The 6,000-nt window shown below is 37.2% G+C and overlaps 1 pseudogene; it reads right to left on the bottom strand.

Annotated features, from left to right (window-relative positions):
* Nucleotides 1–467: 467 nt before the first annotated feature.
* LOC118846728 overlaps nucleotides 468–6,000 on the bottom strand; it is a 119,713-nt pseudogene continuing 114,180 nt past the window's right edge.

Raw genomic sequence — 6,000 nt, 5'->3', positions numbered from 1 at the left:
GGTCCCAAAAAAGTAGTTTGAGTTCTGTCTGTGATTCTTCCCAAAGCTAACGGATCAAGTCAAAATTATTTTTAAAATAAGGAACTTGTTACCACACTTAAGCAATGACTTCTTACATTTTGACTTACTAATTTAGAAAATCCATGCAGTAAAATTGGTGAGATTAAAAATACAAAATTCTCGTTATAAATATCCATTGGCCATTCTATACAGAGTATTTCTTGAGGGTAGAATGGAATAGACAGTCAACACATTATCTTATTTGCTAAGGGGAGGAACCCACCCAACACAGATCATAATTTCAGTTCTCAGAAATTGTATTTTTTAAAATCTAGCTAAGACAGTGCAGTGTTTTTTTTTCCTCTACATTTTTCTACTCTCCATTCCTCAACTCCCCTTTTACTGTACCACTTCCACAGCTGAAGTCATACTGGTTTGGAGACCTAGCACAGGTTTGATTTTAAGTCTCAGAGAATGTCTGTAGAACTTTGGTAAAGGTATTTCCAAATGGCATAATAATGTGCTGCTGCTGCTGCTGTGGCCACAAAAGGTGCCAGATGGCGTAGGCAAATGGAATGATGCTATCACTTTTGAAGAAAAGGACCCCCAAACAATAAATTAAGCCTTCTCAGGCAACTTCTTGCAGCCCATCAGAGTTATTTTCTTTTTAGTTTTTAAAGTGGTAGGAGAAAAACATGCCTTCAGTGGAAACTGCATTATTCCCATGTGTTCATGAAAATATACATGAGTTGACTGAAGTTATAAGTATGATTTACCTGATCATGCCACAGCATTGATATTACTACCAAGGTAGGAGAAAATTCCATTGTTAAATAGAAAAAGAGATCAACCTCTTATACTTTTCGTAGTAGAGAAATGCATAAATGGTTCCACCAGCTGCCATGAGCCAGGTTAACCAATGCATATGAGTTGCCAGGGGTCCAAGTTTATGGAGATTTAACCATGGTGCATAGTAGGCTTCAGTGAAGAAATAGATCATCACACACATAAAAACAATGCTCCATTGTCCCTCAGTGACTCTCTTTCCGTGAAACAATACGAAACACTGCCAAAAGGGTAAGAGGGCACATAGGCCCATTCTATAAATCCATGCTGTGATCTTTTCCCAATAGTCATCTGATAATTGATGGAGAAGGGCACTACCCACCAAAGTAGAAGCAATGAGGAGTGTATATGTGTAATAGTTAGCTATATGTTCATAGCGAGTAGGTTTAGCACTGTTGTTGGCTGAGGCTTAAAGGTTCATGAACCACTGGAATTGGCTCTTGAACCACACGGATTTTCTGAGCCCCTTGGGGAGCTCCACTTTAGTTCCCACCTTGCCTGGCCTTGTGGGGTGAGGGCTCAGGCTTAGGATGCTTCAGACACTGACTACTTGGCCACCCATCCCTACTGGAGAATACTCTGCCAGACTGGGGCTCAACATACAAGGCTAAAAGGAAGGCAATGGGGGTCCATGCTGGGCTGTCTGTTTCTCTTCCATTTTTTTATAGTATGATCTCTAATGTTAAGGTCATGTATCCATTTAGGATGTGTTATGGAATATGATATAATAGGTATTGATCTAAGTCTAATTTCTGCCAGACTGCTTTCCAGTTTTCCCAGCATTAAAACAAAACAAAAACAAATAAGCTGTTCTTTCCTAAGCAATTTCTATATTCTACTTTATCAAACATTGGGTTACTGATCCTGTTGTTTCCAAATCTCTCTTGGCTAGTCTGTTCCATTGATCTATCTCTCTATTATTTAACCATAACCAGATGGTTTTGATGACTGCTGGTTTATAATATTCCCTCATCCTTACTTTTTAAAATCATTTCCCTTGATATTTTACATTTTTTGTTTTTCCAAATGAATTTTTTACTAAGTTCTATAAAGTATGCCCTTGGTAATTTTATTGTTATAGCATTAAAAGTATAATTTTTAGCATTGTTATTTTTATAATATTGTCATGGCCTAGCCATGAACACTAAATATTTCTCTAGCTATCTAAGTTGTTATTTCTTTCTTTAAGGAACATTTTACAATTCAAGAACATTTTACAATTCAATTTTAAAATTCAATCCATGTATTTTCTGCACCTAGGGAGACTAATCCCTAGATATTTTATGTATTTTGTAGTTATTCAGATTGGGATTTCCCTTTCTTTTAGTGTTTTTCATGTTTTGTTATTATTATATGGAATACTATCCATTTCAAAATTGAATATTTCCATTTTTGTCATCTTTACCAACTTGCAGGGTGTTACATAAAATCTTAGGGTTGTTTGGATTTGCATTTCTTTTATTCTTAGTGACTTGAAAGATTTTGCCATGGTTGTTAATAATTTACAAAAATTTTATGAGAATTTTTTTATTCATAATATTTGACTATTTATCTATTAGGGAATGATTTAGATGGCTCAGTGGATAGATCACTGGGCCTGGAGTCAGAAAGACCTGAGTTCAAATCCAGCCTCAGATACTCACTAGTTATATGACCCTGCACAAGTCACTTAACTTCTGTTTGCTTTAATCCACTGGAGAAGGAAATAGCAAACTACTCCAGTATCTTTGCCAAGAAAACCCCATGGACAGTGTCGTCCAAGGGGTCCGAAGAATTGGACACAACTGAACAGCAACCACAAGACTAAGGAGGGGTCAGTCCTAAGCAAAACTAACTCCAAGGATGTACAAACACATTTCTAACTCTCTTTGAGGTAGCAAAGATGGAAACTCTGATGGGGTGGCCATAAATTGGGGAATGGCTGAACAAGTTATGTTAGGTAAAAATTATGGAATGCTAGTGTGCTATATAAGAAATAATGAAGGGGATGAAGAAACCTGGAGAGACATGTATGAATTGATACCTAGATAAATGAAGTGACCAGAACCAGGGAACACTTTATGCAATGACAATAATATGGTAAAGGCAAATGACCTTGAAAGAATTGGGAATCCTGATCCGGATCTCTGCTTATGAACTTTGATTAGAGTAAATGAATCATAATTCCAAAGGACAAATATGTTACTCACTTCCTAATAGAGAGGTGAAGGACACAGAGTGCAGAAGGAGACACATATATACACACATGTATACATATATATATGCATGTATACATATATGCACATATTTACATGTGCAAATGTAGATATATTTGAACAAGGTCAATGCAGAAATTTATTTTGCTTGACTATTCATATTTGAAATAGTATTCCCTACCCCCATTCTCACTGGGGAAGGGAGTGGGAAGGGAGGTAAATTTTTGATGATTGAAAAAATAAAATATAATAAAAAAAGAAAAGGAGTTAGTTTTCTGAAGGTTTATTTTGTAGCCAGAAGCTATGCTGAAGCTAATGTATCAATTAATATCTCTGCTGGCAGCCAGGTGGTACAGTGGATAGAGTACTACGTCTGAAGTTAGAAAGACCTAAGTTCAACATCAGCCTCAGATACTTACTAGCTATGTGACCCTAAGCATGTCACTTAACCTCTGTCTGCTTTACTTTCTCAACCGTAAAATGGAGATAATAATATTTACTTCAAAGGGTTGTTGTGAAGATCAAATGGGATAATGTTTGTAAAAATGACTCAGCACAGAGCCCAGTGATTTTGAAATCATTGATTTTAGCGGTAAATATGCTTTGATGTGGAATAATATAGAACTGCCTAAGTAACTCAACACTTCCGAGTGGAAGAGAAACTGAGACTGCTAGTAAGTGCTTAGTAAATGCTAATTCCATTCCTTTCCCCTTCCCTAGGATTTTTTAAGTGCCTTCACCAAATAGGGATAGTTTTATTTCATCTTTACCTATCTTTATGTCTTTAAATGTCTTTTTTTTCCTCTTGTTGTGTAACTATTGTTACAATTTCCGGAACTCTATCAAATTGCAATAAGCATCTTTGCTTTATTCCTGGGTTTTGGGGTAAGCTTCTAGCATTTCCACTGCATATGACATTTGCTTTGGATTTTAAATAGTTTTTATGATGTTAAACAAGATTCCTCTATGCCTATACTTCGTAGGGTTTTTGTTTGTTTGGTTTTTTTTACCATAAATTTGTGTTGTGCTTTGTCAAAGAGTTTCTTCATCTATTGAAGTAATCTCAATCCCTTTTAAGGACAAAAAGAGTCTAACTTGCATGGAGGAAGGAGTTTGGTTATTGCACTTACTACATCAACCCCTAGTACCTCTCCTGAGCCCCAGTCACATGTCATCAACTAGATATTCTCTTCCATAGGCAGCTGAACATCCACATGCTGGAACTCTAACCTCTCTCGAACCTCCTCCTAAGCTTCCCTTTTTCCATTGAGGATACCATCATATTTTAGTCACCCAAGTTTGCAAGCTTGGAGTCAGCCTTTATCTTCACTTTCCCTTACTCAACATTTCTACCTGGCTGTCAGATTTTACCAATTCCATCCTCACAATATCTCACAACTTTCGTCTTCTCTCTACTCACCCTATAGCCACTCTGTTGTGGTTCAGATCCTCAACACCTCTTATAAAGGACTATTACAATGCTCTCCTAATTGGTCTCCCACTCCCAACCTTTTTTCTCCTCTTCAATCTAATCTCTATACAACTGCCAAATCTATATGTATAAATTACAGCTCTGTTATCTTTGTTCAAATCCCTTTGATGCTTTTCTATTGTCTCTCAGATAAAATTCCAACTCCTTTATTAGGCATTTAAAGCTCCCCCAAATCTGGATATCTTCTACCTTTCTATACATATTACACATTAGCTGTCTTCACACACTATATGGTCTAGCCAAACTGGTATTTTCTCTTACACAAGATTCTGTATCTGTGCTTTTGTACAAACTATCCCCAATGACGTCAATACACTCCTTGCTCATCTCCACCTTTTAGAATGTTAACTTTACAAAACTTCTAAAACCTATAGAGATCCTTCCTGAACTCCCCCACCTGCTGGTGCGCTCCCAAATTACTTTCTATATTGTAAAGTGTGGCTTTTTCAGACTTTAGCAATTTTTCAAATTGTAAAGGGTAAGTTACAGAGACAATGAGATATTAAGTTATTTCCTATTCAGACCTCATTCAGACCTAGGAGAGAATGAACCTCTTTCTCTTATGACACCTCACAAAAAAGGCTGATTTGGACAAGCACTTGATTTGCATACAAAAAAGCCAGCAGAGACAATGAACATGACCTCTCATGAAGGTATAGATTGTTTTCAAACCTTTCCCCCAGCCATTCAATTTGTATAGGCCAACAGGAGAAACACAACATTTAAAAATACTAGCAATCCATGAATTCCAGATAATTATTAGTCTATTGCTTAGGCAGGATCTAGCTTTCAGAGATGAATATTTGGGAAGATATCAAATGGTCACCATAAGTTAGGGTGAGGTTGGGACAGCTAGGTGGCGCAGTGAGTAGAGCACCGGCCCTTGAGTCAGGAGGACCTGAGTTCAAATCCTACCTCAGACACTTGACACACTAGCTGTGTGACCTCAGGCAAGTCACTTAACCCCAATTGCCCTGCCTTCCCCCTTCAAAAAAGAGTTAGGGTGAGGTCTCTCCCTGAGGGATGCAGCCCTGAACTAGAAAAAGTAAAGAGAGGAAGGAAGGAAGGAAGGAAGAAAGAATGAATGAATGAAAGAAAGAAAGACAGGGAAGGAAGGAAGGAAGAAAGAAAGGTTACACCTTTGTTCTCCTATCTCCTGGCTACCCACTCCTGGCATTCATTTGGTTGATCTTTTAAAAAAGCATCTGACAACATTAATTATTAATAGACAGACTTTGGCAGTTGCTAAATACCTGTGGCTCTTCCAAGTTCATCCAATTCCTTGAGTAACTGTTACATGTATGATAAGACTGTTGTATAAAAAATAAGCGGTGCTATTTCTTACTCTTTTTCAAGTACTAATATCTACCACAGTGACCACCAAACTTTTTTGACCGAGTATTCCTATCACTGATGTGAAGTTGTGCCCTTTTAAACATAGCAAAGTTTTAGGTCAGAAGGGGAAAA

The sequence above is a fragment of the Trichosurus vulpecula genome, chromosome 4, assembly GCF_011100635.1.
Source record: "Trichosurus vulpecula isolate mTriVul1 chromosome 4, mTriVul1.pri, whole genome shotgun sequence".
Lineage (NCBI taxonomy): Eukaryota > Metazoa > Chordata > Mammalia > Diprotodontia > Phalangeridae > Trichosurus > Trichosurus vulpecula.
The sequence above is the reverse complement of the archived record's forward strand: the minus strand, read 5'-3'. Positions and strand labels throughout refer to the sequence as shown.